The sequence below is a fragment of the Pinus tabuliformis genome, chromosome 3_1 (assembly GCF_031772625.1).
Source record: "Pinus tabuliformis cultivar Carrire ecotype Pingquan chromosome 3_1, CPIR1, whole genome shotgun sequence".
In the NCBI taxonomy this organism is placed as follows: Eukaryota; Viridiplantae; Streptophyta; class Pinopsida; order Pinales; family Pinaceae; genus Pinus; species Pinus tabuliformis.
In genome coordinates, this window is record NC_142301.1 from 337,107,454 (window position 1) to 337,129,720 (window position 22,267).

Here is a 22,267-nt window from a genome sequence, read left to right on the forward strand (position 1 = left end):
TTTGAGATCTAGAGAAATAGATGATTCCAATGTGGAAACATCTAGCGAACATAATTGTGCAATTACACCTCTTTGTTCCTTTTTTAGAAGCTTTGTCATATCGTTAGAGCTGATTATCTTTCCCGGTTTCCCTGCAATACCTCTTAATTCAACTTCCTTTCCTTCCACAAAAAATTTCATGAAAAGTTCTTGAAAATTAAAAGCTATTGTACCCAAGGATTGTAGCCATTGGACTCCTAGTACAACATCCGCACCTCCCATAGGAATGGAATGCATTGGGCTAGTCAATACATATTCTCCCATGGATAGCTTGATATTATGGCACTTTCCAGAGCAATTTATTGTTCCTCCATTTGCAACCATCACTTGACACTCTGGTGCTGGATATAAGAAGCAATTCAATTCTTTTGCTACCTTACAATGAATAAAATTGTGGGTACTTCCTAAATCAATCAACACTATTACCTTTTTCTTCTTGATTTGTCCTTCTATCTTGATGGTTTGAGGAGTGGTAATTCCCGCCAATGCATTACAAGATATGGTCGGATTAATTTCTTCTTTATCTAGGCTTTGTTCCTGGAGTATATCCTCTTCTTTTGACCTTTCTTGCTCCTTTTCTTCTTCCTCTTCACAATCTATGTAGAATAATTTCTTCTCAGCACACTTATGACCTTTAGTGTATTTGCTATCACAATTGTAACAAAGCCCTTTTGCTCTTTTTTCTTCCAATTGTTGTGGTGTCAACCTTATAGGTTGTGGAAGACTAGGGGCAAAAACACTTCCATCTTTATAGTTGTGAGTGGTATGCTTCCTGGTTGCCATAATTTTGCTTTCCATTTTTCTTGCTAACCTGAATGCCTTCTCTAATGAATCAGGTTCCCAAAGGCGAACATCATGTTGGATATTATCCTTTAAAGTCCCTATGAACACATCAATCCTATGCTCCTCTGGAATATTTTTTACCCTTATGTTCAATTTTTGAAACTCCTCAATGTGCTCCATTATTGAACCCTTTTGTTTGAGACTTATCAATTGGCTAAAAAAAGTGTTGCTTTTTGTATCCTCATAATGTGCTGTCAATTCTTCCGTAAAAATTGCCCAAGTGATAATTTGTTTATGAGAGCAAAGCCATTGATACCATACAAACTGATTTGGTTCCAAATATAAAGTTGCAATACGTACCTTTTGTGTGTTTTGCACATTATTGAGATCAAAAAATTGCTCCATCTGTAATATCCATGTTGCGGGATCCTTGCCATCAAACTTCCTCATATCGATTTTTGGAATATGGTGGGTCTTCGATCCAACATTAAAGTCTATGGAATCATGATTAACATTTCTTTTGTTCTCATCATGAGTTTCCTTTACTACCCTTTCACCATTAGTGACCATTTCTTGTACCAAGTTATTCATATTTATCTTCAATTCTTCCATCTTATAATCCATGCCATCAATTTTAGCGTCCATGCCATTCATCTTAGCTTCCATGCCATCCATCTTAGCTTCTATGCCTTTCTTTAAACAATCCATCTTAGCTTCTACACCTTTCTTTAAACCATCCATCTTAGCTTCTACTTCTTTCCTTAAACCATCCATCTTAGATTCTGTTGCTTTTTGTGCAAGTGACACTTGTTGCACTTGGTCCGGTAATTTTGATATATCATGTTGCATTTCTTCCTCTTCTTCATGAGTCATGCTAGAGCTTTCAAGTTTCTTACTAGGTGTTTGCATTTTCTTTCCTTGGGGCATCAATTACCGATTCAAACTAATTTTTCCAACCAAGCGCATGCAAAATTTAAAAAAAACTACACACCTTTTTTCACTTTGTAGAAGCTTGATATTGAATCTAATGTATCTCTGCAATTTCGGATCATCCAGTTCTGAAATTGCGACTTGTAGTAGCCCTCTATGTCCTCTTTCCAATGCCACTAGTCTGATCCAAATTGGACTCTCCAAGGAAGAGTTATGCACAATCTCCTAAGATGACCTGATTATAGACTAGTTCAGTAAAGCAAACTTGTACGACGTGACACGAGTCACTGTTTTGATCTTTGTCTCTGAAAAATATATACAAGAAACTGAAATCCGTCCCCTTTCTGTACCTTCTTACGAAATTTCAATCCGATGCTCAGAGAGAAAGTTATGATGATTTTCCCCAGGTCACCTGTTTGGAATGTAATTCAGGAGTCTGCAAAAAGACCAACTTCCTCAAATCATATCTCCACAAATATAGTGTGAAAATCTCTGAAATTCGGACCTGAGATTCAGTGCAATTTCTTCTCAAATGGGTTTTTTTTAGCTTTTGAAACATTGCATAAAAAAAGTTATAGTGAAAATTCCACGATGACTTGTTTGGAGCAGCAAAACCCTAGAATCCAAAGCTCTGATACCAAATGTTATGAAACCAGCTCACACGAGAGATCAACACCTTAGAATTCAGCCTCTTCGAGGGGGCAACCTCCTTTACATTACACAAATGAGCAATTCTTGGATGATTCAAATGACAAAACCTCCTTTCTATATATAGGAGTCTAAAGAGTCACAATATAACCCAGCCAACCTAACAATAATAATATAAAGCCATAAAAATAACAATACAGGGATTCTATGGGGCACAGTAATAACAATATGGGGACAATAGGGGTACAACAATATTAATAAGGGATACAACTACAATAGTAATGGGGTAATCACTAGTATTATAGGGACCCAACAATGTTCAAAGGCATTTGTTGCTTCTGGAGTCCATGAGAATGCATCTTTCTTCAATGATGTTGTTAGAGGTGTTGTTATTCTCCCATAATTCTTAACAAACTTGCGATAATACCTTGTCAACCCGAGAAATCCTCGTAGATGCTTTATGCATGTGGGGATTTTCCATTCCTTAATGGTTTTAATTTTTCTAGGGTCTACCTTAACACCTTCATGAGATACAATATGACCCAAATACTCCACTTATTGTACTCCAAAGAAACATTTGGAGATTTTTTCATATAATTGTTTCTCCTCCAATAGTTTGAGCACCATGTCAACATGTTGGACATGATCCTTCCAAGACATGTTGTAGATTAGTATATCATCAAAAAATACTAACACAATTTTTCTAAGGAAGGGTTTGAAAATGGAATTCATCAAACCTTGAAATGTAGAAGGTGCATTAGTAAGGCCAAAAGGAATGACCAAAGATTCATAATGACCCTCATGAGTTCTAAATGTTGTTTTTGAAATGTCTTCAGTCTTCATTCTGATTTGATGATATCTTGAACGAAGATCCAACTTGGTGAAGTAAATTGATCCATGCAATTCATCCAATAATTCATCAATGACAGGAATGGGAAATTTATCTTTAATAGTGAGCTTGTTGAGCTCCCTATAATCTGGACACATGCGCCATGATCCATCCTTCTTGTGAACCAATACTACTGGAGCAGAGAAAGAACTTTGACTAGGTTGAATTATACATGCCTCTAACATTTCTACAACCATACGTTCAATTTCACTCTTTTGGACATAGGGATATTTATAAGGCCTGATGTTTGGAGGAACACTTCCTGGAATCAAATTGATAGCATGATCATGATCATGGATAGGTGGCAGGCCTTTGGGAGTCTCAAATACCTTGGAATGATTGTCCAAGACTTTTTGGAGATCTGGAGAAATGGATGATTTTGATGTGGGAACCTCTGGTGAACATAATTGTGCAATTATGCCTCATTGTTCTTTCTTTAGAAGCTTTGTCATTCTGTTAGAGCTAATTATATTTCCTAGTTTCCCTGTGATACCCCTTAATTCAACTTCCTTTCCTTCTGTAGAGAATTTCATGAAAAGTTCTTGAAAATTAAAAGCTATTGTACCCAAGGATTGTAGCCATTGGACTCCTAGTACAACATCAGCACCACCCATTGGAATGGAAAGCATTGGGCTATTCAATACATATTCTCCCATGGATAGCTTGATATTATGGCATTTTCCTAAGAAATTTATGGTTCCTCCACTTGCAACCATCACTTGACACTCTAGTGCTGGATATAGGAAGCAATTCAATTCCTTGGCTATTTTACAATGAATAAAATTATGGGTACTTCCTAAATCAATCAACACTATTACCTTTTTTTTCTTGATATGCCCTTCTATCTTGATAGTTTGAGGAGTGGTAATTCTAGCCAATGCATTACAAGATATGGTCGGATTCATTTCTTCTTTTTCTAGGGGTTTTTCCTGGTGTATATCCTATTCTTTTTATGTTTCTTGTTCCTTTTCTTCTTCCTCTTCACAATCTATGTAAAATAATTTCTTCTCGACACACTTATGACCTTTAGTGTATTTGCTATCACAACTGTAACAAAGCCCTTTTGCTCTCTTTTCTTCCAATTGTTGTGGTGTCAACCTTGTAGGTTTTGGATGGCTAAGGGTAGCAACACTTCCATATTTATGATTGTGAGTGGTAGGCTTCCTTGTTGCCATAATTTTGCTTTGCATTTTTCTTGCCAACCTAAATGCCTTCTCTAATGAATCTGGTTCCCAAAGGCGAACCTCATGTTGGATGTTATCTTTTAAAGTCCCTATGAACACATCAATCCTATGCTCCTCTGGAATATCTTTTACCCTTATATTCGTTGATGACTTGGGGGGATAGTGAGACAAGCCCCGCCCGCTATTTATTCCACCTGGTATTAAAGATTTGAACCTGCATTCAAAAGCTCATGTTTAATGAAGCCTGGAAAATTCTCCTCTAAGAACCTGGCCTTGCCTTTTGGTTTAACTAGGTCGATGGGGGGCCTCAGGAAAACGCTTCGCACCTCCATTTATTTGGAGCCTACTTCCCTGTCTCTTACCTGAATAACAGGTATCACCCGAATCGTTCTTACCTTGAATGGAGTTTGTTTGTTAGCCCAGTAAGAAAAGATGTATGTTACTTTGGTCCCTTTTTCTAATCTAGCTAATGTTCCCCACTTTGGAATGTTAGGAGTAATCCCACGGGAGCCTGGCTCGACTGATAAGGAGAGGAAACCTGCTACCTTCAGAGAAATGAGAATTGTGAGGTACTACGAGAGTTGAAGTCAAGCCCTTCTAGCAGCTCTTATCGAGAGGAACTGGCATTTGTTCTTAAGGAAGCTAGCCATTCACTGAAACGATTAACTAAAGTCGTTCCGTGTCAACCACTGCTCCCTACGTAAACTGAATTAAATTACATTCTTATAAAGAATGGAGAAGGATCAAGAATAGTAGTAATCTCCCAACTTAACCCTATCCATTCGGAACTCAACGAGGAGAATGAATGAGGCAGGCAATTCTCTTCACCGGGTAGTTTCATTCCACTAGCTGGACCGTGGCCATCTGATTGTTTTCTGCCGGGGAGGCAAGATCTGGTCTGAGCAGCTTTTATTCCCGGGTGATCCATCCTTCCAAACCCTCGCCTTTCTTAGGTTTAAGAGTCACTTAACGTACCTCTCCCTTTTGGTCGAGCAATGAATTTCAATTTACTTATTGGGTGGGTAGGGGCTTGCTTGACGCTAGGAAAGCAAGGAATTTATTGCTTGCTTGACGTTAGGAAAGCAAGGACCAGTAGGGGCTTGCTTGACGCTAGGAAAGCAAGGAACTTTAGTTGCTCGACCACCGGGAGAGGACCCGGAGGGGCTTTAGTACGATGGATCTCCGGGGTGCTGCTACGCCGCCAGAGTAGGACTTGCTGCAACACTCCGCGTGAGATCCTCGAACCTACTATGGCCACCATCTTGCCGAACCACCTCGTTCTAGATAACTTAACTAGCCATAGAAATCATAGGACCTCATGGAAGCCATTGGTTACCTCATGGACTAACCCGCCTATCATATGAATCCTATTGGATCCTTGACTGGCTGGCCTTCCGTCCGTGATGCCCAAAGGCCTCATCAAAGGCCCTTTTTTGAAGGGAGATATATCATAAACGTCATGAAACATACCATAAACGACACGAAAATGGCCTTTGAAGGGGGTTGATGCAGGGTCATAATCATGGGGGTAAGTTGGCTGGGCTTGGATACTCAGACTAGGCTACTCGGCTGGGCTAGGCTACTCAGATACTATACTTCTTCTCTTGTTGTAACTACCTCAATCAAAATTTGAGGGTGGAATGCTCAGCCTTAATATCGCGAATCTCTGGCTCAAGCTCTATGCCCTATCCATCCTCCTTAGCCTATCTCTCAGCACCCTCCTCCTGTGCTCCTACAGCTTCCTCCTATGCAAATCCCTCCCAGTGATCCGGTTCTGCTGATCCGATAAGGGTTGTTCCTAGCTATGCCCATGTATGAGGCTCTTCCATCAAGTCCAGAGCTAATCGGTCTGTCTACCTTTTTATAGCAGCCTACCTCTCTGAATGAGGAGATAGGAAAGCTAATGTCCACTTGTTTTACTCAACGTAAGCTTTCTTATTTATGCTTTACTTGCTTCACAAGAGATATGTGCTATGTCCCGACGTAGGAGGGCGAGGTACGGTTAGTGACTCGACCCAAAAAGGGCGAGGGTGAGGGTGAGCCTGTCAAACTCTCGACCTATGGGAGAGGAATAATTTCTCACTCATTCATATGGGTGAGGAACGTAGAGAAATGGAGTTGCTCACCCCTACCGGTCCTCTCCTTATTAGTCAAGCAACTAAAGTTCCTCTCCTCTCCTCTCCTCTCCTCTCCTCTCCTCTCCTCTCCTCTCCCTTTTGGTCGAGCACCTAAAGGTCCTCTCCTTAACAGTCGAGCCTGCTTACGCATTCTTATCAGTCGAGGAAGCAAGCTCGACCAACAGGAGAGGACCTTTAGGTGCTCGACCATAAGGTCCGTCAGGGGCTCGACTGTTAAGGACCTTTAGGTACTCGACCATAGGGAGAGGAGAGGGAGAGGAGAGGATGCAGAAGCAGGCTCGACCAACGCCCCCCCACCCAATAAGTAAATTGAACCTTTAGGGGCCCTAAACAAAAGAGAGGACTGAAGGACGTATCAACTGGATAAACTACTGCTTCTGGATCAACAGAATCCTTATTACAATAACCCACTGCTGTTGGATAAGCTACTTCTAGCCACTTATACCACCTCTGCTTACCTAGCAGTGGCACCTTGTCATGGGTAGATCAGTATTTAGGGGAATCGGTGCACCTCACACTGGGGACTACCTTACCTGCCTGAATGACACTACCTTACCTCCCTGAATGGCTCAACCTAGGCCCTTTACCGGGTATAAAAACGAGTAAGGCAGTGGGAATCAAGAATCTCCGCCCACACGAATGAGGCATTTTTGGCATTCTTGCCTACTGGATTGGTAATAAGGAGGAAGGAACGCTACCGCGGGATGGAGGTATTATTTTGACTCCTACTTAATCTTTCACTTTTATATAAAACTGGTTTATTGGTCCATTAAGAAGTGTACTGCTCACCCCAGTTCATCGCAATGAAGACTCCTTCTCACTATGCTATGAATGGGATTTGTGTCGATGAACACCAAAACCAAACCTTCGCTTCTCATTTGTTTGGTCCGGAACTTGCCCTTACCTTCTTTCCTTCCTTCGCTATGCTCAGGTAAGGTTTCGGGGTAGTTTGCGCCTAGGTGTTTTTCCCCGTAGGCAACTTTCTCTCGTTGTGTATTTCATAATCTTTCGATCGATTTCGGAAGGATACTGGCAAGCTCCTCACCATATTAATAGTGAGTCCCTCCGGGCCTCGACCTCGTAACCTCAGTCGAGTCCCTCCGGGCCTATCGTCGCTTCCACCCTCTCACTCGTGAATTTACCAGTTTCAATTGCTCAGTTCAACGATCCATTAAGCATTCGCAATGCCAGGTTCTCACTCGTTAATTTCCCACCATCTGGATGAACCAGGTTCACATAGGAAGGATAACTTGATAGGCTATGTTCGCATTCTCTCTCATCCGGATACGTCACCTTGGCTTCCTTAATGGCTAACCACCTAGGGATGATGTTGTTAGTGGTGCTACTACTGCTGGAGGCAATGAAATTGGTGGTTTAACGCCTGGAAATGAAATTGGATGATATGCATTTGGGCTTTTGTTTCATTGGTTGATGCCCGTTCCAACTGTATCTTCGCAGGGAAACTGGAACTTAAGGATGAGGACCTTACCTCAGTGGGAACCTTACTTACCTTACTAAGCCTTCTAATTACGACATGGGCACGAGCTTCTTTTGATCTTTCTTTTTACCATGGAATGGGGACCTCAAAGAATGGATACCTTTCAGGAAGCTTTTTTCACTCTATCTTTAAGATTGAACAGCTAATGAGAAAGAGAGATTATTCTGCTCAACAACCTCAAATGATACATTGTTCAAATGGAAAGGTTACACATCTAAATCCGATATCTTATATTAGAAATGTATTTATTTAAAGACTACAGGTAACCTACTTATATTCTCCTTCCTATCAGCTATGGAAGTGGGTATGTCAATGAGCAGACACTTTGACTTACAATGGACAAGTTCAAAAATGGGTGGATAAGAGGTTAGGGGAATTATGATAGATGCTATCTACAACCTCAATGGGGACTACTCGCATATCTACGTTGAACTTTCTCCCCATTTGAATTGAATAGTGTAAATCCATTCAAAAGCAAATAGCCAAGATTATTGACAGAAGGTGTGTGCTCATTCCCAGTGGTCAAAAATAGGAAAGCATTGCCAATAAAGATATCCATTACTGGTTCATCCGCTCGACCTGGCATTGGAGATGGATTTGGATCCTAGGCTAAGGGGATATAACAAGCTATCGATCTGGACCCTCCGGACGGACGGAAAGAGGGGGCCAGAGGAGCAGATATAACCCCGACGGAAGGAAGGCAGGTAGGGAGGGAAGGAGGTTAGAGTGAGTGCCAGAGGGGATTTCCCGATAGTCCGTGACCAGGATGGTGCTCTGAATTACCTGTTTTTTATCGATCCACCGTGTTCAGGAAGTTGTTGCCACATAGCCAATAGGGATAGGGACACCCGCATAGGTAGGTGAGGCTTGGTGGGCTTGGGAGAGGGTGAAGGCGTGCTAAGCACCTCCCCGTTGCGTTAGCCAGATGACCGGGAAAACAACCGGACAAAGGGGAACGGGTCATAAGGTCATTTGTGTACCTCTATCTGCAGGTAATGGGCGCAGCGTTGCCTATTGATGAATCTTTAACTTTAGGTCTTTTCCAATCCAATTTGATCCAACTGTCAGACCTTATTCAGAGATGTTTTTGCTGGTAGGCTGCTATGGCTAGGTATCACGGCTAGTCCTCATTTGTAAGTATAAACCATGCCCATGTAAAACCAATATAACCAATATCAGATTGCCTCTCAGGAATAGGGGGAACTTTAGGCTCGACTGTTAAGGATGCGTAAGCAGGCTCGACCAACGGGAGAGGACCTTTAGGTGCTTGCCTACCACTAACCTATCCTAGTGTTCATATACTAACCTAGCCTTACCCTAGATTCATGTACCCTATCTAAGATAACCCATATTGTCATAGCCTACCCTCAAATTGATTTCAACTACACTTGACATTTCCCATATAATATGAATTGCTCATTGTGGTCATTTTACCCGATATCTAGTCTGTCTGAATTGAGGTAGGAACTATGGTAGAGAACTTCCTAAAAGCACCCGCCTATATATATAGCCTGTGGAATTGTGTTTGGATGAAGCAGGCACCCGGTAGGTTTCGGCGTGAAATGCCTAATCTAACTGCTCTGCTCGCAGGGAAGGTTACAGTGCTTCCTTAATTACACCTCCCACCACCCTGATTGGAAGCACTGACTGTTTTCACTTACTCGAATAATGCTAGTTGGACAGCTCGTTTTTTATTCCTCTTCGGCAAGGTCCCTAAGGAGAAAACAAAAAACCTTATCTACTTAGTTAGGCCTCTGCACCAACTCACTTTACCACTTAGCAGCCCCATACCAACCCATCCACTCAGCAGCTCTGTATTTTTGAAAGTCCTCAATGTGCTCCATCATTGAACCCTTTTGTTTGAGATTTATCAATTGGCTAAAAAAATTGTTGCTTTTTGTATCCTCATAATGTGCTATCATTTCATCTATAAAAATAGCCCAAGTGACAATTTGTTTACGAGAGAAAAGCCATCGATACCATACAAACAGATTTGGTTCCAAATATAAAGTTGCAATGAGTACCTTTTGTGTGTTTTGCACATTATGGAGATCGAAAAATTGTTCCATCTGTAGTATCCATGTTCCAGGATCCTTGTCATCAAACTTCCTCATCTCGATCTTTGGAACATGGTGGTTCTTCGATCCAATTTTAGAGTCTATGAAATCATGATTAATATTTATTTTGTTCTCATCATGAGTTTCCTTTACTACCCTTTTGCCATTAGTAAGCATTTCCTGTAGAAACTTTGTCAAATCTGTCTTCAAATCTTCCATGCTTGTCTTCAAATCTGTCTTCAAATCTATCTTCAAATTGTCCATATTAGCTTCCATGCCATCCATCTTAGCTTCCATGCTGTCCATCTTAGTTTCCACGTCATTCATCTTAGATTCTACGCCTTTCTTTAAACTATCCATCTTAGCTTCCACGTCATTCATCTTAGCTTCTACGCCTTTCTTTAAACCATCCATCTTAGCTTCCACGCCTTTCTTTAAACTATCCATCTTAGCTTCCACACCATACATCTTAGTTTATATGTCTTTCTTTAAACCATCCATATTAGATTATATTATTGTTTGTGCGAGTGACATTTGTTGCACTTGGTCTCGTAATTTTGGTATATCATGTTGCATTTCTTCCTCTTCTTCATGAGTCATGCCAGAGCTTTTAGGTTGCTTACTAGGTGTTTCCATTTTCTTTCTTCCAGGCATCAATTACTAATAATAATGCTTCATTATGCCCTTTGAATTCCTTCAAACTAATTTTTTAAACCAAGCTTATGCAATAATTTAAAAAAAACTACACACCTTTTTTTCACTTTGTAGAAGCTTGATATTGAATCTCATGTATTTCTATAATTTTGGATCTGCAAGGTCAGAAATTTCTTCCTATGGTAACCCTCTGAGCAATATTTCTAACTTCGCAAGTATGATCAAGATTGGATTCTCCAATGAAGAGTTATGCTAAATCTCCCATGATGACCTGAGTATAGACTTGTTCAATAGAGCGAACTTGTATGACATTCCGCGGGTCACTGTTTCAACCTTAGGTTCTAAAAATGGTACCCAAAAAACTATAGTCTGCCCTCTTCCTGCAACTTCTTACGAAAATTCAATCTGATGCTCAAAGCGCAAGTTATGACGATTTTCCCAAGATGACCTATTTGGAATGTAATTCAAGGGTCTGCAAAAACCCTAACTTCCTCAAAATATATCTCCAAAAATATAGCAAGACAGGATCTAAAATTTGGAGCCGAGGTTCAAACCGATTTCTTCTCAAATGGGTTTGGGTTTTATCTTCTAAAACTTTGTAGAGAAAGTGTTATAGCGAACATTCCACGATGACATGTTTTAGATGAAATTCTGGAGCTTGCAAAAACCCTAACTTCCTCAGATCATACCTTCGAAAATATAGCGAGACAAGATATGAAATTCAGACCCAAAGTTTAGCATGATTTCATCTAAAATGGGTTATTTTGTTCGCTTCTGAAACATCACAGAAAAAAAAAGTTATAGCGAAAATTCCACGATGACCTTTTTGGAGCAGCGAAACCCTAGAATCCAAATCTTTGATACCAAATGTTACGAAACCAGCTCACAAAAATATAGAAAAGATAGATCAACACCTTATAATTTAGCCTCTTAGAGGGGTCAACCTCCTTTACATTACACAAATGAACAATTCTTGGATGATACAAATGACAAAACCTCCTTTCTATATATAGGAGTCTAAGGGGTCACAATATAACCAAGCCGACCTAACAATAATAATATAAAGGCACAAAAATAACAATAATGGGATTCTATGGGGCACAATAATAAAAATAAAGGATACAATGACAATAGTAATGGGGGAATCACTAGTATTATAGGGACCTAACAAAGTAATTCTATTACACTTTATTTTGAGTCCAATGCCCACTCAATTACAATCTAAGAGTTTGACAGGTAAATATTGGCAACGTCACATTGTGGATTTTCCTTTCCTTATAGATTTATTTAATTTTGAATTTATTCCTTTTGAGAAAAAAACTACTTTATTTTATTTCCTACAAGTAGAATTCAATTTTTAAGAGAACATTCATTTCATTATAAGAAGAATAGTTTTTTTCTTCTTTTCACAAGTAAGTTCATTTGATGCAAAGGTTTGTGCAAATACTTAATTTATGATTGTGAGTGAGATCATTTACTTTATGGTTGAAATGATTTGTTTCCTTTTGTAATTATATTTTCTTATAACAAGTTTTCCATTTCAAAATTAATTGTTTAAGTTAAGTTCTAGTGACCTTGCTAAAATGTGTTCCAAGACTCCCTCTAGGTAGTGCAAACCAAAATCATTCCTTGAACAATTGAATGGTGCATACAACACATGACAATTCACATGTCTCAAAAAATCCCCTCTTTTATAGTTAAATGGACATTTTTTCTAAATGTATTTATGAGAAATTGGAAAGATATTTAAATGACCCATCATTTTTGCATTGTTGTTTGGGAACTACCAATAATACAATAGTATTTCCTACATTGATTCAATTTTTTTATTTTTCTTTAAGTAGAATAAAATGTTTTTCTAAAATTGTGGATAGAAATAGCGATTTGAAAGGATGATTTAGTAGTTTTTTGGAAATCCCTAAAGATGCTAACAATGTATGCAACCAACTAAAGGAGAAAGTTCTAGCCAATCGAACTATTAGATTCCTATAGCCAGCTCTTTGGCCAAGAATTGACTTGGGACTTCCACCACAAAACCGGTGAAACTAGCCATTCCCACAAAAGTTTCATATTCAATCCAAATTGAGATAATATGTCCTTAAGAAAGTAAAAACACCACAATATAGGAACAACTAAACTTTCACTTTCAAGAATTGATTACTCGAGAGCCAAACAATCCACTCCCACTTTTAGAGCAACAAGGAAATAATTTTCTGACGGGAATGGCATAAGAAGTCAATTGAAGTATAAAGGAGGATATTGTTGACTTTGAGTTCCTAGCGTACCACTAAGGTGATAAAATAAATGAAGAATATCCCATTATTTTCCCTACCAAAATTTAGTGGATTAGCTAATGAGGACCCTGATACATTACTATTTGAATTCAACATCCTGTAGAAGTTATGACGATGTTTTAGATGCACAAAGGTGATGCAGGAGCATTCAACCCAAGGAAAATCATTGTATTTTAGTAGACATAGGGGGTTCATGTGTTTTAAGGAAGTTGGTTTCCTAAGTCTCAAATTAATGTAATATTTAGGCTTTTAAGTGATTAGAATAGGAATTAATTAGATGTGTGAGGATGTTTGTAAATGCCCTCAAATAAAGGAGAACATGAGTGGTTAATAATGACAAGAGAGTTAGAAGTCAATTATAACTCTAAAGGTATTTTCATGATTCGAGGAACTAGAGAGAGTTCTTAGGAATTAATTGAAGTTAGAAGTGGACAAAGAGGACATTTAGGAGTTAGTTCAGTAGATCTAGGATTGGAACCAGAATTAGTTCAACAGAAACTTTCTGGTATAAAGGAGGAGGACACTGATATTGAAGATCAGGCTTTAGAGACAAAGAGTCTCGATATGTAATAAATTGTGTATATTTATAAATACAGAGGTTAATTTCAAAACCTGTATAAGTGTGTTTCCAGTGTTGAATCGGAATTCTGTAATAGCTGTATGCAGGCAGAGTCGAGGCGGAACACAGAGAGGAGAATGATTCAGAGGAATCATAACGGATCATCGAATCCAATTGGAGGGTCAGAGAGGGAAAGACGAGAACCTTTGAAGAAACCTGAACCACAGATAAATCATTGGAAAATAGCGTAAATCATAAGCAGATAGAAGAGCATAGAAGTGCAGAAGTGAAGCACAGTAACCGTTGGATCTTGTAGATCAATGGGTAGGATCAATTGCACGACAGAAGAGCAGAAGGTGAAGTGGTTTCATGAAGACAAAGTGGTATTTTGGGTGGAGTAAGGATGGTAAGTGGTAATTTGGGGTGAGCACCCGATTCTACTAGCCGAGTGACACGTAGCAGTGGTGGAGAAAAAGAAAACCACTTTTCGGGTCGGTATTCTTCATGCTCGTTGTCGACCCAAAATCATTGTAGATCGTTTGATCCACTAAGTGTAGATCTACGGTGAGGAACTATTGGGCAAGTGGTGTTTGTTCAGAGAAGACATTAGTCGTTGATCTTATGGCGACAGATTAATGGCAGATATTAATTTGCATCACAAATTTTAAATGGAGTTGTATTGGCGGAGAAGTAATGCGATGAGCGATGGAACGGACCTGATAAAGTAATTAAGGTGCGGCTTTTATACATATGAGATCCGGAAGTTTGTGTGTAATCGCATATCAGAGAAAGTGAGGTGACATGCGATAATGCGAAGGGGTGATGATCAGAACCGATACGGTTATAAGCACAGTTTTATATGATTTGAAATCTGAAAGGAAAGTTAATCACATACCAGAGGTGGAGAGAGTCTTGTGTTAATGTGAAGCGCGGACTATGGCAATTGCGATTGCGATAAATTGTAGCATCGATATTTGTGCAAAGGTTGTACTAAGGCGGAAAAGGTAAGTTATTGCATGTTTGTGGTTATTTCTATTATAAACGAGTTATAATAGAAATAAGGCATGGTAAGGAGGTTTTATGTCATATGTAACCAAGAAAAAAGAAGGGAAAGGTTATATATATGCAGTTAAAGGGGTTAATGAAGGTTGTGAGGATTTTTAAAGTCCCGATAGGAAGGATTTAATGAAAGGATTTAATAAAATCATAAATGAAAGCTTGAGGGTTGATTAAAGTCCCGATAAGTGGATATTGCGTAAAGGTTAGCCTATGTTGGGCATTAGTAAATCATTCCGCATAGGAATTGATTAATGGGGCCTTAACCATTGATGGTTGAAGATTTGACTCCTTTGTGAGTTAACTTCCTGGGAAAAATGTGCTTATGCATTTTACATGCATACTGTGGGTGTAAGTGGGGGTAACCCGACATCATTTGGTATCAAAGCATAATTGTAATTGAAACAATTGGTGTTAAAACAGAACAAATAAATTCTATGTGAAAGAATTGAGAACAAAGTTAAGTGTCAAAGATGTTTATGCAGGCAAGGAAGGATCAGATTCTAATCTAACAGAAATTAGACACACAGAGGTGATGTGTAGTATAACTTGCAAATGCAAGAAACAAAGGACAATTCATTCAAGGTACAGGTGGAATGGTGGAACAAGATGATGCTGAGATCTTGAAGTTGGGGTGATGTGTTCTGTTTTAATTTGAGAATGTGTGTTTATACATTGATATGTAGGTGACAACATAAGAAGGTGTGAAGGTTGCAGCAATCTAGCGCAAGGAGTGCTCAATTGATTCCAAACGAAAGAACCAGAGAGATGCTACAAGACTGAGCTCAAAGAAGAGAAGCTTAGTGAGGCATATGTAACAGGGAGGAGACTTGTTACTGCAAAGGTATTGTTGCAGATCATAGGGGCAATTCCACAGAGGATGTGGGTAGAATTGCTAAGTAATGAAGGAAGCTGGTAAGACTTTCTAAGTGAAATAAGAGGTGGTCAGAACCAAGTATTTCATTATGATTGAAATACAAGAGGACAGTTGTGTTCTTGAGAAGTGCAGATGAGTTGAAGCCTGGAAGGAGCAGAGAGAAGTGCTCAAAGGAGGTTCCAGAGATAAAGAACCAAGGGCTTGCCAAAAGACCAAGTACAGAGGAAAGCTTGGTGAGGTAAGTTGCAACAAGGAGGACTTATTGTTGCAGAGGCTTTAATGTAGCTCATAGTGAGTGAGTGAAGAGCTCATGAAGATAGAGAAGAAGAATATGGCTACTGATAGTTATAGTAGATGTTCTGAGGAAGACCACAACAGAAGAAAGATTAAGAAAGAGGATGCCAAGGCAAATGGAAAGAGGATGAGTCAAGAGGAAATTGACAAAGAGATTGCAGAGTTAAAAGAACAACTCGATGCATTAAGGAGAATACTTGAGGAAATCTAGAGACTAGGTTGGGTCTTGAGGAAGAAGCCAGTGAAGTGACATAAGTTGTAGAGAAGACTACAGCAGAGGCAAGTAAGGTGGTTGTTGGAAGAACTCAAAGAAGCTGAGTTGGAAACGAAAATGAAAGTGTCCATTTGTGAAGCAGAACAAGGTGAAGTTTTGAGAGAAGATGAAGACTTGAAGATTGAAACTTCAAGTGAGGCCAGACGGTCACATGGTTTTAAATCTGACAATTTGTGTATGTTTATAGGTGAAACATGTAAAGAAGGAAAATTTGTTGATATTGTCATAAAGGAGGAAGAAGACAAGCAGAATCTAAATTCTGTTCTGGAAGAAGATGAGATAGATAGGTCTCATATACAGTTGGGGAAAGATATCAAGCAACCAAGTGAAGGGCTTGAGGAGATTGAAGAGGAGACCATCGAAGAATTTATGAATCATATGAAGGATTTAGAACAAAAAGGAGATATGATTGCTGAAACATCAAGTGGGACCATAGGGTCTTATGTTTTTAAGACTGATAGTTTGTCTGTGGATGTAGAACAAATGAAGGAGAATATTAATGCAGATGGTGAGACAAGGATAGCTCTTGGAGAAGGTAAACAACAAGATATTAAAGGAAAACTTGAAGAAGAGACTATGTTAACTAAAAACATAGTAAAGGATCATCAGTTCACTATGATGATAGGCACAATGGAAATAGCCATGGAAACTGTTGAGATAGTCAGTAAGAAAGAAGGACATCTACTGAAAGATGTTAAGAAGGAAGAAACCTATGCAAAGGATTTAACCTTGGGAGAAGGAACACTAACAAAGGAGTGTTTTACAGAGGATGAACAACCTTTTGAAGCTGTCAAAAGTATGGAAGAGTATCTTTCAGAAGATAAAAACTCTAAAGTAAAGGAGGATGGAGAATGTCTCTTAAATGAGAGAAGCAGTGATTTATTGCAGCAGAAAGAACTTAATAATGCATTGATATTTGAAACTATGACAACACAGGAAGAATTTCTTGTGAAAGAAGGAGATGAAATTCAGTCTGAAGAGCTGATATGTGAAGCAATAGTTGAGACTATTGAACCTTGTGATTTTCAAATTGATAATTTGTTTATAAATGCAGGAATTATAAGTGATGATGAAGTACTTATGAAGTATCATAGAGAAATTGCATTGCTGGAATATTTGCTGGAAAATTCAAAGTATGACAGTGTGATTGCAGAAGAAGGAGTTCACTACAGTGGACAAGAGAAGGAGAACATCATTAGAGCAGATGATGTGGGGGAGAGACTAGTTGACAGTCTCATGAATTCTTTTGAGAATTCAAAACAGCATACTGATGTGTTGACAAAGGAGAAAGAAACAGAGCAACAAACTGAATTGTTGCAAAAGGAAAATAAGGCACAAAAGCCTTATGTTTTGTATTTTAACAAGTGTTTTGTGAGTGCAGGTTTTGTTGCAGATGCTGAAGGAAATTTGGTACAAATGAGCAGCCAAATAAAGATGAAAAAAGAAGATTCTATGGAAGAATTCAATCCATGGAATAGAGATGCTGAATTGCTGGAGAGAATGCTAGAAAGTCATGATTCAGTGCAGACATAAATAATCATGAAAGAGGGTAAGGATGAAATGGATGTAGCAAGAATAACAGAACAAGTAAGAATGAGAAGAAGAGTAAGAGTAAGTGATAGCATTCGAGAAATCCAAGAAGAAGAACAACAGATTGAAGAGTTGGTGGACAACAGCAACAACCTAAAACAAAGAGAAAGAGGTAGAAGTAAGTGGCAAAGTATAGACTAGTCCAAGGATGTACTAGATATGGAGATTGAAGAATTATGGCAGCTAATGATGAACTAGGCCATAGGGAGGAAAATGATAGTAGCAGGAAACATGATCAATCAGAATTTGAACCTGATTGACAAGGAGAGGAAGATGAAACAGAAAATAACAGACATACAACAAAAAAAAATGTGCAGAGCTTTCAGACAGTTACAAACTAAAGTTTCGGAACCCAAAGGTTTTCTATCAACACATGAAGACACATGATCAAGATATCATGAATATTTTCTAATTTGGAAGTCTGATGTAGGAGCATTCAACCCGAGGAAAATCATTGTATTTTAGTAGACATAGGGGGGTCATGTGTTTTAAGGAAGTTGGTTTCTTAAGTCTCAAATTAATGTAATATTTAGGATTTTAAGTGATTAGAATAGGAATTAATTAGATGTGTGAGGATGTTTGTAAATGCTCTCGAACAAAGGAGAACATGAGTGGTTAATAAGACAAGAGAGTTAGAAGTCAATTATAACTCTAAGGGTAGTTTCATGATTCGAGGGACTAGAGAGAGTTCTTAGGAATTAATTGAAGTTATAAGTGGACATAGAGGACATTTAGGAGTCAGTTCAGTAGATCTAGGATTGGAACTAGAATTAGTTCAACAGAACCTTTATGGTATAAATGTAAGCCTACGGGCAGAGTAAAGGAGGAGGCCATTGATATTGAAGGTCAGGCCTGAGAGAAAAAGAGTCTCGATATGTAATAAGTTGTGTATGTTTATAAATATAGAGGTTAATTTCAAAACCTGTATAAGTTTGTTTCAAGTGTTGAATCGGAATTCTGTAATAGCTGTATGCAGGCAGAGTCGAGGAGGAACACAAAGAGGAGAATGATTCAGAGGAATCATAATGGATCATCGAATCCAATTGGAGGGTCAGAGAGGAAAAGACGAGAACCTTTGAAGAAACCTGAACCACAAAGAAAACATTGAAAAATATCGTAAATCATAAGCAAAGAGAAGAGCAAGGAAGTGCACGGGTGAAGCACAATAAGCGTTGGATCTCATAGATCAATGGGTAGGATCGATTGCACGACAGAAGAGTAGAAGGTGAAGTAGTTTCACGAAGACAAAGTGGTATTTTGGGCAGAATAAGGATGGTAAGTGGTAATTTGGGGTGAGCACTCGATTCCACTAGCTGAGTGACATGTAGCAGTGGAGGAGAGAGAGAAAACCACTTTTCGAGCGGGTATTCTCCATGCTCGTTGTCGACCCAAAATCATTGTAGACCATTTGATCTACTAAGTGCATATATATGGTGGGGAACTATTGGGAAAGTGGTGTTTTTTCAGAGAAGACATCAACCGTTGATCTAATGGCGATAGATTAATGACAGAGATTAATTCGAATCGTAAATGTTAAATGAGTTGTATCGGCAGAGAAGTAATGCGATGAGCGATGGAACAGACCCGATAAAGTAATTAAGGTGTGGCTTTTATACATTTGATCCGGAAGGTTGTGTGTGATTGCATATCAGAGAAAGTGAAGCGACATGCGATAATGTGAAGGGGCAATGACCGAAGCCAATATGGTTATAAGTGCAGTTTTATATGATTTGAAATTTGAAAGAAAAGTTAATCGCATATTGAAGGTGGAGAGAGTCCTGTGTTAATGTGAAGTGCAGACTATGGCAATTGCGATTGCGATAAAGTGTAGCATCAATATCTGTGTAGAGGTCGTACCAAGGCGGAAAAGGTAAGTTATTGCATGTTTGTGGTTATTTCTATTATAAACGGGTTATAATAGAAATAAGGCATGATAAGGAGGTTTTATGAATAAATCATTTGTAACCAAGAATAAAGAAGGGAAAGGTTATATATATGCGGTTAAAAGGGTTAATGAAGGTTATGAGGAGTTTTAAAGTCCCGATAGGAAGGATTTAATGAAAGGCTTTAATAAAATCATAAATGAAGGCTTGAGGTTGATTAAAGTCCCGATAAGTGGATATTGCCTAAGGGTTAGCCTATGTTGGGCATTAGTAAATCATTCCACATAGGAATTGATTAATGGGGCCTTAACCATTGATGGTTGAAGATTTGACTCTTTTGTGAGTTAAATTCTTGGGACAAATGTGCTGATGCATTTTACATGCATACTGTGGGTGTAAGCGGGGGTAACCTGGCATCAAAAGGTTGAAATAAAGAAAATAAATGAAGAATATCCGACTCTTTTCCATACCAAAATTCAATGGATCAGCTAGAGAAGACACTGATGCATTCCTATTTGAACTCAACATCATGCAAAACTTATGACTACATTTTATATGTACAAAGGTTGAATTTTTTTCCACCACCTTAAATAATGTTGAACTTCAATGGTTTATAAGGTTGGGTGGGGACATTATCAATAATTGGTCAAAAATGAAAAATGTATTACTTAAAAAATATCAAGATTGTTACAAGAAAATATATTGGAAAGAAGAGATCTTCCAAATGACACAAAAAGAAGGTAAAATCCTTGAGGATTATGTAGAGTGCTTTAAATAAAATTTGCAATGGTCTAGACAAACCCAATTGGAGGATGAAACTTTGTGAGTCTTTCTTTTTAGAGGAATCAAGGATGACTGCATTACAATCCTCAATTTGATAAGTGGACATGACATAAACCAATAAGCTTATGATACCATTTGTTAGTTTTGCTAAAGATATTGTTGAGGCACATCACGACTAGGAAAAGGACCAAGGGATATGCTAGAAAGAATTAAGAAGACATTTGGAGGTTGATTTCCTAGAGCTAAAATCGAAAATTTGCTAGAATTTCAAGATACATATACTTAGTTCTTTAATCTCCTAGTTGGACACACTACAAATGAAGAATAAATGGGAAGAGGTAGAATTAGCTTTGGCCATATTTTGCCAACAATGAAAAAGCAAGAAATTCCTAAAATAATTTTCATTGAACCAAATAGAAACTTATAGTATATATAAGAAATAACATGCCACCAATAATTGTCCCTCCCCACATGGGTTGAAGGAAATATATCAAGAAACTAGTGAAGAGGATGAACTCTAATCCTTTATCTCATAAAAGTTACTATGGTAGTGTAGAACCCAAGGTATGATCCTTGACCAATCACAATATTATAATTCTTATTGGAATAACCCTTTCACACAATTTTCTCCTTAGTAGTGGTTCCTACCTAACCCACAATGAATGTCTTCCCCAACCGAAAACCGCCCATGGCAGCAAGGGTGGAGTAAATCATCCTTTGGGGGACCTCAACAATATGTGCCTTGGTCGTTGATGAGAGTTCTTTCACAAAAATAAATTCAATCATATAATCCATCACCTACACATCATCAACTCCATACAAAACACATAAATAACCCTAATAATAATCCATCCCATGTAGCACATGCCATTGGGCTCTCAACTTATTGACCTCCTTACTCTATTTCTTCCCTAGAGTGTGAAGATATTCGACTAAGATTTGGGAAGACCTTGAATAAGAAAAATTATCCCAAAAGAATGGAATATTATGAGGAAGAAGTCCTAACTAAAAACCCATCACCTGCTCAATCCTTTGAAAATATAAAACTAGACCAAGACAATAGTGAGTCGCTAGTTCCTCCTTACCTAGAGATGTTTAAAAATAGATAAACTTGTCACCCAACCAAAGTTTGAATTTTTTGGGGAACTTAGAAATGTATGTGTCTAAATACCTCTCTTTCATGTCATCAAGGACATCCCAATACACTCAAAATCTATCAAATATTATTTTTACAAAATCTAGGTAGAAAAAATCAATACCCTTAAATAGTACACGTTCTTGGAAAATTAGCAAATTTAATATTGGGTGATGATTTTGAAACCAAATATTTAAATCTAGGAAGCATCGTTGTCCATGTTTAGATCAATAATATTATTGTTCCCAACATATTGATTGAATTAGGGGTTTACATCAATGTTATGACCCATGAAATCTATAGGATTGTCAGGCCTTGGGAAAACCCCCACAACACTACAACTTGTTGATTGCACCACAATTAAACTAAATGGTATTTTAGAAGGTGTTTTCATATCCACGGATCCTTGGAAATATCGCATTAACTTTATGGTCTTGTAGACCAAATTCACTCTAGGGTTTACCCCTTTATTTTTTGATGACCACCACTGGAATTTTTATATGCCTGCACTAGCTGTAAGTCAACTAACATGACAATTTACCATGGAAATTCCACCAAAAAAATTATTTTATATTCCCTATACAGGTTGTGAGTTGATATAGAAACACTAATTTGGATATATAGGGAAAATAGTGATGAAGAAGAGGATTCTTGATAAGTTCTTACACTATACCAATATGTCACCCTTAGAGAGAAAATTAG